This window comes from Mustela erminea, chromosome 4 (genome assembly GCF_009829155.1).
Source record: "Mustela erminea isolate mMusErm1 chromosome 4, mMusErm1.Pri, whole genome shotgun sequence".
Taxonomy (NCBI): domain Eukaryota; kingdom Metazoa; phylum Chordata; class Mammalia; order Carnivora; family Mustelidae; genus Mustela; species Mustela erminea.
The window spans coordinates 122,626,528-122,638,535 of NC_045617.1; the positions used below are offsets into that span (position 1 = coordinate 122,626,528).

A 12,008-nucleotide genomic window follows, 5' to 3' on the forward strand; every position below is an offset into this window, starting at 1 on the left:
GACTGACAAAAGAAGAAAAAGAAAAAAAACTAAAGAGGGGGAGAGGTGGCTGGAAGGTGGTTATAATCCCTAGATGTGGGTGAGGAGGGTATTTCAGTTCTTTCTGTATGTATCTTATCTTTATTAGAGAACTCAAATTTCTAGAGATACAGGGAAATTAGAACAGGTATTTATATAAAGGTAATATTGAATAGAAAAAAATGGCTACATTGAAGCTTATATATATATACATATAAAAAAGAAAAAATAAAAAGATACATATGTAGGAAAAATTGAAATTACAAAGTTCCTATGGAAAATGTTGTATTAAATATCTAGTTGAAATGATAAGTAAGTAAAAAAAAAAAAGAACAAGAATAATGAGAAATAATTTTAAAAAGAGATAGAGAAAAGTTGTATCTAAGAAATATACAGGTTGTTAGGCAATACCAGGAGCTTAATATACTGTTTTCTGCTTATGGTGGGGTTTTGCAGTTTTATGGGGACCCTGTGGTGGTTGTCCTTTTGTTCTTTTGGCTTGTCTTCTGGGGGACAGACCTGCCGCATTGCTTTTCTGTCAGTCTTGCTTGGGCTGAGTCACCCTACCCTCTATCAAGGGACTTGGCTCTGTGGAAACTGGTTTTTTTTTTGGCTTTTGTTCTCTAGACACTTTTGTTCTCTGGTGGCTCTTTGCACCTGTTTAGAGCATCAGAGTACAGTAAACTGTGTACACCTCTACCTACAAGTCAGAGAGAAGCCTCAGTCTTCTCCCCTCTGGATGGTTGAGAACACACAGACTCCTGCTCTGCAAACTCCACTGAACACTGCAACCTCCCACAGGAAGTGTGCATCCCCAGCTACCGTCTCAGTGATCACTGGAGGACCCTGCTTGTTTTTGTACCAACATGTCACCAAAACCATGAGGGATATTGGTCTGGGTGAGCCTGGTCCCGTGGCTGCAGTTCTTGAGACTGACTCAAGTCCACGTCAGGTCCTCTCAAACATGGACAGGTGGGTGGTCAGTGGGTGGCTGAACTGTCTCTGGACTGTGGGCTTAGGTCCATGCCTGAAGCCACCCAGTTCCAGCAATTGTCCCTTTGTTCTGTCTGAGTGCTATTATCAGTCCCTTTCCATCTCGCAGCCACTGGTCTCCAAGCTATTGCTGGTCCCCAGCTCAGGACACTTTCACTTTGGGCTATTTTTTCCAATGGCTCACTTGTGGTGGGTCCCTCCCCCTTCTGTTTCTCCTCCGATATCTGTCTGCACAATCCCAGCTCCATGTTTTGTACCGCTTGACTGATGATCCTCTGCCCCCATAGAGATCCAGATGTATAATCTTACATTTCAGGCTGATGTCATGGGTGTTCAGAGTGCTCTGATGGCTATTCAGCTCAATTCAGGGGACCAGTTGAAATAGGGTCCCCTACTCCTCTGCCATCTTTCCCCCACCAAGATCTGTTCATTCTTGTAACTCCACATTTCACTCAGAGAAACTCAAAACATTTCTCACACCCTCAGGCCTGCATGATGTGGTCAGTATCTGACCTCATGTCACCTGATCTCTGCTGCAGCTGCAGTGACCTCCTCACCCCTCCTTGAATGCAGGACATGCTCCTGCCCTAGTGCGTGTGCACTGGAGGATCCCTGCCTGAAAAGAACTCTCCCCAGGCCTCCTCTTACACAATTCCTTCACGTCCTTCCAATCTCTCAGAGGTCACTTTCTCAGGGAGGCTCACACTTACCACTGTTGTAAAATAGCCATCTTCCTTGTCCCCACACAGGTCTCCTCCGGGTCCCCTTCCTCACAGCACTTCCCAACTTCTAACACACACACTTCCCTTAGTTACTAACAGACAGTCTTCCCCTCACTGCCAGAACATATGACCCACCAGGCGGACCCATTTGGTCTGTTTCTACTTCACTGAGGTGTCCTAGATGCCACAATATTGTTCCTGTGTCTGACACTCATTTATCACTTGGAGAAATGATCTGCACAGAGAACCTCTGTCTTCTAGATGAGTCTTAGGCCACAGCTGTTCCTGGAAGCTATCACTTTTCTCACCAGTGGTGGTCTCCTCCATGTCCCTATGTCCTCCTCCCCACATCACTCCTCCTGCATGCACAGGAAACAATGGCAGTTCTCCTTTCAGAAAAGGTGTATCTAGGCCTATGGGTCATGTATTCCAGAGAAATGTGAATTCAAATTAAACACTGTTTCATCACTCTGTGAATCAGGAGTGCAACCAGAACTGGAATTACTAGTGTCAAGAACAGGGGAGCATGTGGAAAATAGAAACTAAATAAGGAAATGTAATAAGGATGAGAAATTATCAGTTGCTGTCTCTAACTCCATAATCTGCTTTTTAAAAAAGATGAGGAGGGTGCCTGGGTGGCTCAGTTGGTTAAATGACTGTCTTCAGCTCAGGTCATGATCCTGGAGTCCCAGGATCGAGTCCCGCATCAGGCTCCCACCTCCACAGGGAGTCTGCTTCTTCCTCTGACCTTCTCCTCTCTCATTCTCTCTCTCACTGTCTCTCTCTGTCTCTCAAATAATAAATAAAATATTATAAATAAATAAATAAATAAATAAATAAGATGGGGAAAGATGGAAAGAATAATCCAGAACAGCCCTAGAAGGAGATGAGCCCTTGAAGAGATTGGACGAGTCTGAAAAGTCACCTTTAAACTCCACAGATACTCCTGTGGGCTCCAGGGGCCTTGTGGGGACAATGAGAGACCAGAGGACCCCTGGGGCTGTCCCAAACTGGGGATACTGGGATTGGGGGGTGATGGGGGAAAGGGAGGGGGAGGAGAAGGAGAAAAGACAGACAAAACTTGGGGGCTGAGTCCTGACTCAGGCCTAAACCTTGGCAACCCTGTTCACAGGAAGCTCTTGCTTCCCAAAGTCCAGGAGACAAGAGAGATCAAGTTCTTGTAATCCCTGGGCCTGGTGGGACAAGTTTCCACTGATGGGACAAGGGACAAAGGAGCAACAAATATGACCAGCAGAGCAGTGACCATGTCAAAGCCCAGGATACACTGAGCACAGGCTGGGCACAGTCCCCTCCATGCTGGCTCCTCACAGACTCTTGCATCCCCACACCCGGAGGAAGCCCAGCAAACTTGCGGACCCTGGAATGCCCTCATTGCTTCTGTTTATTTCCTCTCTTAAACTTTAGGAGTCCTCTTTTTATCTTTTAATTTTTATCTTTTAACTTTTTCCAACACTTTAAAATTTAAATTCAGTTAATTAACATTCAGAGTATTACTGGTTTCAGAGTACAGGCCAGTGGTTCATCAGTCTTACATAACACCCAGTGCTCATTATAAAATGTGTCCTCCTTAATGTCCATTACCCAGTGGCGCCATCCCTCCACCCATGTCTCCTCCAGCAACCCTCAGTTTGTTTCATATGATTAAGAGTCCCTTATGGTTTGTCTCTCTCACTGGTTTTATCTTGTTTTGTTTTTTCCTCTCTTCCTCTGAGATTCTGTTTCATTTCTCAAATTCCACATGTGAGTGATATCATAGAATTATCTTTCTCTGGTTGACTTAGTTTGCTTAGCATAATACCTTCTACTTCCATTTACATCATTGCAAATAGCAAAATTTCATTTTTTGACTGCTGAGTAATATTCCAGTGTGTGTGTGTGTGTGTGTGTGTGTGTGTGTGTGTGTGTGTGTATACAATATCTATATCTATTCATCATCAGTGGGCATATGGGCTCTTTCTATAGTTTTGCTATTGTGCACATTGTTGCTATAAACATTGGGATGCACGTGCCCTTTTGGATCACTCCATTGGTATCTTTAGGTTAAATATCCAGTGGTACAATTGCTGGGTTGTAGGTTAGCTCTATTTTCAACTTTTTGAGGAACATCCATACTGTTTTCCAGAGTGGCTGCAACAGCTTGCATTCCCACAAACAGTGTAAGAGGATTCTCCTTTCTCCACATCCTTGCCAACATTTGATGTCTCCTGACTTATGAATTTCTGACTTGTGAGAGGTGATATCTCAATGTGATTTTGATTTTTTTAATATTTTTTAAATTTTTTATTTAAACAGATATTTTTATCCCCCAGGGGTACAGGTCTGTGAATCGCCAGGTGTGATTTTGATTTTAATTTCCCTGATGGCTAGTGATGAACATTTCTCATGTGTCTGTCAGACATTTATATATCTTCCCCAGAGAAGTGTCTGTTCATGTCTTCTGACCATTTTTCAACTTGACTGTTTTTTGGGATGTTGAGGTTAAGAAGTTCTTTATAGATCTTCAATATCAACCCTTTGACTGTGGTGCCATTGGCAAAAATCTTCTCCCATTTGTGGATTGCCTCTTTTCTTTTTATCTTAACAAAGTTTCAAAAGTTCATTTTCACTTTAGTTTCACTCGCCTTTGGAGACATGTCTTAAAGTTGCAGTGGCCGATGTTGAAGAGGTTGCTGCCTATGTTCTCCTCTAGGATTTTGATGGATTCCTGTCTCAATTGAGGAGGACCATTCCTGTCTCACATTGACAGTACCATTTATTGAAGTCTGTCTTTCTTCCATTGGATATTTTTTCCTGCTTTTTTGAAGATTCGTTGACCATAAAGTTGAGAGTCTGTATCTGGGCTCTCTATTCTGTCCCATTGATCTATGTGTCTGTTTTTGTGCCAGTACCATGCTGTCTTGGTGATCACAGCTTCATAACATAGCTTGAAATCAGGCAACGTGATGCCCCCCAGCTTTGTTTTTCTTTTTAACATTTTTAAAAATTTTTTAAATTTTATTTTATTTTTAAAATTTATTTATTTGACAGACAGAGATCACAAGTAGGCAGAGAGGCAGACAGAGAGAGAGGAAGGGAAGCAGGCTCCCTGCTGAGCAGAAAGCCTGATGCGGGGCTCCATCCCAGGATCCCAGGATCATGACCTCAGCCAAAGGTAGAGGCTTCAAACCACTGAGCCATCCAGGCGCCCCCATTTTGTGTGTGTGTGTGTGTGTGTGTGTGTGTGTGTGTGTGTGTGTGTGTGTGACTTGCGGTCTTTTCTGGTTCCATACAAATTTTAGGATTGTTTGTTTCAGCACTTTGAAAAACGCCATTGGTACTTTGATTGGGATGGCATTGAAAGTATAGATTGCTCTGGACAGCATAATCATTTTAACAATACTTATTCTTCCAATCCATGAGCATGGAATGTTTTTCCATCTTTTTGTGTATTCTTCAATTTCTCTCATGGGTGTTTTGTAGTTCCTATGATATAGATCCTTTACCTCCTTGGTTAGGTTTATTCCAAGATATCTTATGGGTTTTGGTACTATTGTAAATGGAACCGATTCTCTAATTTCTCTTTCTACAGTTTCATTGTTAGTGTATAAGAAAGCAACTGGTGTCTGTAGATTGATTTTGTACCTGGCCACATTACTGAATTGCTGTATGAGTTCTAGTAATTTGAGGGTAGAGACTTTTGGGTTTTCCACATAGTGTACATGTCATCTGCAAAGAGAGAGAGTTCGACTTCTTCTTTGCTAATTTGAATACCCATTAGTTCATTGTGGTCTGATTGCTGTTGCTGGGCCTTCTGGTACTATGTTGAACAATAGTGGCAAGAGTGGGCATCCTTGTAATTTTCCTGATCTCCATGGGAAGCTTTTCCCTATTGGGAATGATATTCACTGTGGGTTCTTCATAGATGGATTTTATGAACTTGAGGAATATTCCCTCTATCCCTATACTCTGAAGAGTTTTAATCCGGAAAGGATGTTGTATTTTGTCAAATGCTTTTTGTGCATCAATTGAGAGGACCATGTGGTTCTTGTCTCTTCTCTTATTTATGTTTTATCACATTGATTGATTAGGAATGTTGGACCACCCTTGAATCCCAGGGATAAATCCCACCTGGTGGTGATGGCTAATCCTTTCAATGTACTGTTGGATTGTATTAGCCAGGATCTTGTTGAGAATTTTGACATCCAATTCATCAGGGATATTGGCCTGAAATTCTCCTTTTTGATGGGGTCATTGCCTGGCTTGGGGCTCAAGAAAATGCTGGCCTCATAGAATAAGTCAGAAAGCTTTCCTTCTCTTTCTATTTTTGAAACAGTTTCAGAAGAATAGGTATTATTTCTTCTTTGAATGTTTGGTAGAATTCCCCAGAGAATCCATCAGGCCCCAGACTCTTATTTTTTGGGAGGCTTTGATCACTACTTCAATTTCTGGATTCCACTAGGTGATGCTGTTTTGGCCCCTGAGGCTTTCAGCTCTGGTCAGTGGGGTGAATATGGCTGCACCTTGCTCTCTAGACCTGGATCTGAAACTTCGCACTTCCCACTCTTTAGTGAGCCTGCACAGAAAAGCAATCAATCAGTCTGGTCTCCCCGGTCTCCCTATGAACTCTGTGTTCACCCAGCCTGTGACCAAGCGTTTTTATGTCAGGAACATGACTGAGTCTCAAAACTCCAAACTTGATGGACTCCTGCAGCAGGGACTGGTGCAGTTCCACCCAGGGGAGGTGGGGGTCTGCCTGTGCTTCTGCTGCTTACTCGGCCCCTGCTCAGAGAGTCATTCACTAAATTGTGCAACGGTTTCTGATTTATGGCAACATAGAGCAGAAAGCCAGCACCTAGACTCGCAGCAGGCAGCTGGTTTCCTGGCTCCGATGCCTGGGAATTTTGCACACTCAGGCACCCCTGTTCTTTCTGTGACCCTGGGGATCCTGAGACCATGCTGTCCCACCTCAGATTCCGCCCCACTCCAACACCTCAGTACCTTTAAGCCAGGGACCTCCCGCACTGGAGCAGATTTCCTAAAGTCCTGATTTTGTGCTCTGCTGTTTATAATACTTGGCAGCTGCCTCCTGAAGCAAGCTGTCTCCGCTCTGCCGTATCCTCCGATATTTCACCCGGGATTCATGTTTCCACACCTCCTACCTCCCAAACAGTGGTCCCTTTCCTACTTGTAGCCTTACGGCATTTCTTTCTTCACATCTCCCCTTGATTCCTATGTGTTCAGAATGGTTTGATAACTATCTTGCTGATTCCCGGTACGAGATGAACTTTGGGTCTCCTACTCCTCCATCATCTTAAATCCTCCCTAAATTCCTGAATTTTCTGATCCTTCTCTTCAGATGCCCCAAAGACACATGTCACCTACTATCCCTTCTCTGACCATGAGGTCATGTTGAGGTGCTGGACCCTCGGCTTCTACCCTACAGAGATCACCCTGACCTAGCAGCGTGATGAGTAGGACCTGACCCAGGACACAGAGCTTGTGGAGATCAGGCCTGCAGGAGATGGAAACTTCCAGAAGAGGGCAGCTGTGGTGGTGCCTTCTGGACAGGAGCAGAGATACACATGCCAAGTGCAGCATGAGGGGCTACCCAAGCACATTACCTTCAGATGCATTAAGGAGGGGCACCTGGGCACAGAGCCTCCTGTCAGGGACTTCAGGGGCTGTTGTGGAGATCTTCAGTAGGGTCTGGGCTGAGACCTAGGGGTCAAGACTCTCACCTTATCCTCTCTTCACAGAGTCCCCTCCATAGCCCCTCATTCCCATCGTGGGCATCGTGGCTGGTCTGACTGTTGTTGTGGTCCCTGGTACTGTGGTGGTTGGAGCTGTCATGTGGAGGAGAGAAAGCTCAGGTAGGGAAGGGAGGTGCTCTGAGTTTTCTTGTCCTTCTGCAGTGTCTCAAGCTCAGGTGGAAGTCTGTCCTGCCTTGTGTATGGGCAGTGTCTTCTGCATACATGTGCCCATCCACCGTGTGCTCATTGCTACATTCACTGTAGTAAAGCACAGGTGAGAGTAAGGGACATATTAATCACCCTGATGAATGTGGTGGGCACCCAATTCCCAGAAGTCACAGGTCAGAGAGCAAGGTCCTTGCTGAGGACAGGCAACAGGAAGACGGTTAGTCTCACCCTGCCATCTCTTTCCTTCATGTCCCTGATCCTGCCCTCGGTCTGTAATGACTGTTCTGGAAACTTCCCTGTGGTCCAGGCTACCTATTTCATCTAGGATCCTGGGCCCTGTCTCCTGCATGTCATATCATGGGATGTTTTCTTTCACCAGGTGAAAAAGGAAGGAGTAATGCTCAGGCTAAAAGTATGTATGGTGGGGGTTACCCATTGGCCATGTTCCAAATAGTCAGAGTCTGTGAGTCTGGGGAGATTGGGAATCTGTGGGTCTGGGGAGAGGCCCGTGTGTTCTGAGAAGCCACACAAGCAAGCCTGGTGCTCAGCCGGATCTGGAACCACTGAGGTCAGAAAGGAGAGCAGGCCAGGTGGGGAGGGGAATTAAAATCACATTTACTATGTTTTTTTCCCTCGTAAAGAGAGGGAGGACGTTTGTTTTCACAAGGTGTGATGTGTGAGATTTATGGCATCGTTTCATCACAGGGTGTCATCAGGGGGAGGATTAGGGAGCAGTTCACAGTGGGATGACGAGCATCTTGGAATGCTTGTTCTCTGCAGCTGTTCCCCTGAGCAAACCCTGGACCCAGCCCTGCTCGAACTTGGACAGGAGGTAGTGCACAAACACACGTATGCATGTGCGTCTTGTGTGGATGTAACGTGTTCCTGGGGGACGGTCATGGAACAGGCTGGGCTGTGTAGCCAGGAGCACACCTGCAGTGGCCGCGTCTGCGGCCACAGAAATCACTCTCTCACCGCTGACTTGATTGGGTCGGGACATGGGGGACACATGTCACTCACACCCCCGTCACATGCATCATGCACAGCAGCATCCTCTCTCTATCCCCAGGTCATGAGTTGGGTCCCGTGTGTGCTCCCCTGTTGGTGGAGCCTCAGGCCAGGTCCCGTGGAAGGATGTGGGAGAAACTGGTCTTTCTGTCTGTGGAGGAAGGCAGTCTCTTCCGAATCCCTGACCGCGGAATTCTCCTCATGTCCAAAGGCCACTGGGTTGCTGGGGTGGGGGATGGAGAGAGAACAACTAAGTGTCGTTCTCAGAGCACAGATCTGAGGCTGCAGCTCTACCTGATGCTTTGTAGGCGCTCAGGTTTGGCCAAGGGAACAAGTGGGTAATAAGTGACAGCTGTCCTCTTGTTTTCCTGACACTACGTGATTAGTCCCAGCTGTTGTCCACTGCAGTTCTCACTCACAAACATGGGCAGTGGTGACGTGGGCTGGTGGCCTAATGGCTCGGGGCAGATTTGCCCTCCTTTGTTCTTGCAAGGATGAGGAGCCCCGGGTCTGCAAGACGTGAGTGGTCTGTGTGCACCGACGTGTCGTGTGACTGTGTCTATTTCCCTGTGTGTGGCGATGTTCTGGAGAGAGACTCTCTAGCATCTCTCAGCATTCACGGGACTGCTGCCCAACTTGAACAACAGTGGCAGGGACGTGAGAACCTGAGAGCTAAAGTCATGGTAGGTTAAGTTTGATGTTCTCGGTGGTGTGTGGCATCTGTGACTCCATGCTGGGCCCGCTGTCTCCTTTCTCAACAGGACCTGGAACAGCTGGTCGCATGCAGGCGGATGGACATGATAGACAGGCTTCCGTTCTGCTTATCCTTTGCTCCTGACAGGACGAGACTAAGGTTACTTGCTTGCTCTAACTCTCAAATTCTCTTTGTGGAATGGAGAGGGTTTCTTCCCCCAACTGACCAGCTCTCTGATTCCCTGTCACCACCTGGATACCCTCCGATTTGTCCATTTCACACCTGACCCTGTCGATCTGGGGCGAGCACAGGTGTGAGGACTCATCTTGCAAGTTGACCTCAGCTCAGGGGCAAGTCTCAACTCTCAGGTTCCCATGTCCCTGGCACGGTTGTTTAAGTTGGGGGTACCATGGACGTTCAGTAGTTTGCTAGAAGGACTCCTAGGTCTCAGGAGAACTCTATGCTGACTATGATGGTTTATTATAAGGACAGGCACAAGCAGCCAGATGAAGAGGCTTGGGAGTGTGGGAGCGTGCAGGTCCCAGTGCAGGAGTTTCTGTCCCTGTGGACTTGGAATGTGCCCCCCTTAGAGAAAGTGGACATGTTCGCCATTTCAGAAGCTCTGTGAACCCCACTGTAGAGCAGTCTTTGTGGAAGCTTCATGACATAGGCACGCTTGATTCAGTCACTGTTTGTTGGGGACGGAAGTCAGCCTCCAGAGCCTCTCCACAGAGGTCGGGGAGTGAGGCTGATGGCACCAACTCTCTAGTCATGGCTTGGTCCTCCTGGTCGCTAGCCACAACCTGAACTGTCTAAGACCCTCGGCCAAGTCATCTCATTAGAGTACCAGTGACAGTCTTATCACTCAGGAGATCCCAAGGGCTGGGGAGCTGAGTGCCAGGAACTGGGGACAAAGACCACATATTTTTCTTATCCTGCAGCCACGCTGTGGTCTTTGAGCACAGATCCCCTGTAACAATGGGACCAGAACTGTGGAGATGCTGGCCCAGTACTCATGTCCCATCAGGTCATTAACAGTCAGCCCATCTTCCTGCTGGAGGACAGTGTCTCCACTCAGGCCTGTTGGGTCCATTCAGTATTGCCAGGTTCCAGAATCAGGAATGTTCTCAGAGCACACGGCTTTCTCTCTCAGCGTCTGGGATGATGGATCTAAGAGACAGTGTCATCTCTTGCTCACACTTCTAACAAGGCGCTGATATACCATGGATTTCCCTCATTATATAGTGAATTTATACCCTCTTTTACCCTCAGTTACTATTTCTACTTCTCTGCATTTATACCTCACTTTCGGCCATTGGAAGGGACATTATGTGTGGCTGCTGTGCTGGTATAGACTGCGGGCAGCAACATGAGTTTGACAAGCTCCCTTCGCCCCCAGTCTACTCTCAGTCATAGCGGGGAGGGAAACACACGGACAGAACTGGCCGGTAAAGGACCACCAGCGGATGTAGCTGTGCTCGCTGTCAGCCCCAGCTTTGTCGGATGGGGTGAAGGCACAGGCCTCCCCTTCAGGCCCTCTGGAATTCCACATCAGGGTTTAACAAAGTACTTACAGTGTCTTAGGATCCTTCCCGTTTCTGGCACTCACACTCGCATCCCTGTCTTGAGAGCCTGCATTGTGTAGGATGAGAGAATGTTGAGGTGAACATATATGTAAACATATATATGAAGTCATACCGAGGTCCTTTCCCTTGGGAAGGAGTGTAGAGTCACACTGGCACCTGTCCCCTCCCCCTCTTCCTCAGATCCCCAAGGGAAAAGTGTGTAGTGGGGACCATCCTGTAGCCCCACTCATGCCAGGTGGAAGCACACACTTGTGCAAACCAGCACTTCACACCTCCACGACCCCGATACCCCTTTTCCACAATGTTTCTGTTGCCTGTTCCCATTCTCTATGAAGCTGTTATTCTGTCAGCATGTGTGTATGCCCCTTGTGGGATGTTTTGGCTTGTCATGTGTTTGTGGTGTGAGAAACTGTGACTGAGCATTCTTCACTGGTTCAGTACTTTTTTTCCACACACACACCAAGAGCCGTGTACGAAAATGTCTCAGCAGTACTGTGTATGATCGCCCCAATGGGCAACAACTTAGACGCGTATGACGGGAAAATACATACATAAGTTGTAGCTTATCCATACAGTGGGATATCATGCAGCTCCGAGGAAGACTGGACGGTGGCTACACCCTACAGCGTGGGGGAATCTCACGGACACAGCACTGAGAGAAAGAAGCCACACACAGGAGTATGACCCTTTGTATGTGAAGTTGAAGATCAGGACTAATTTATTATGTCAGAAGTCGGAGAGTGGTTACCTTTTCTGGTGACGTATTGACTGGGAATCTCTGTGAAGCTCAGCATGTTCTGCATCTTGCTCTGGGGGTAGTGCGTGGAGGTGTGCACATGTAACATTTCCTGAGCTGTCCTCCCAGGACCAGTCCTCTCTGTGCATTTTATTTTTTTTAGACTTTTAATTGAAGCATAGCTACAATTTGTTTTAATAGCACTCTGACCATTTGCATCTACCACTGGGTGAACAAAGCACAATCCAGAATATGCATTCCTGTCAAGACCCTTTTGTCGCCCCTTGGGGTTACAATTATGGCTCTGACTTGCCAATTATGTTCAAGGCTTTC

General features: G+C 46.7%; 2 pseudogenes; one reads left to right on the plus strand and one right to left on the minus strand.

Annotated features, from left to right (window-relative positions):
- LOC116587902 overlaps positions 1–11,742 on the minus strand; it is a 35,631-nt pseudogene extending 23,889 nt beyond the window's left edge.
- LOC116587519 overlaps positions 1–12,008 on the plus strand; it is a 592,489-nt pseudogene that overhangs the window by 339,334 nt on the left and 241,147 nt on the right.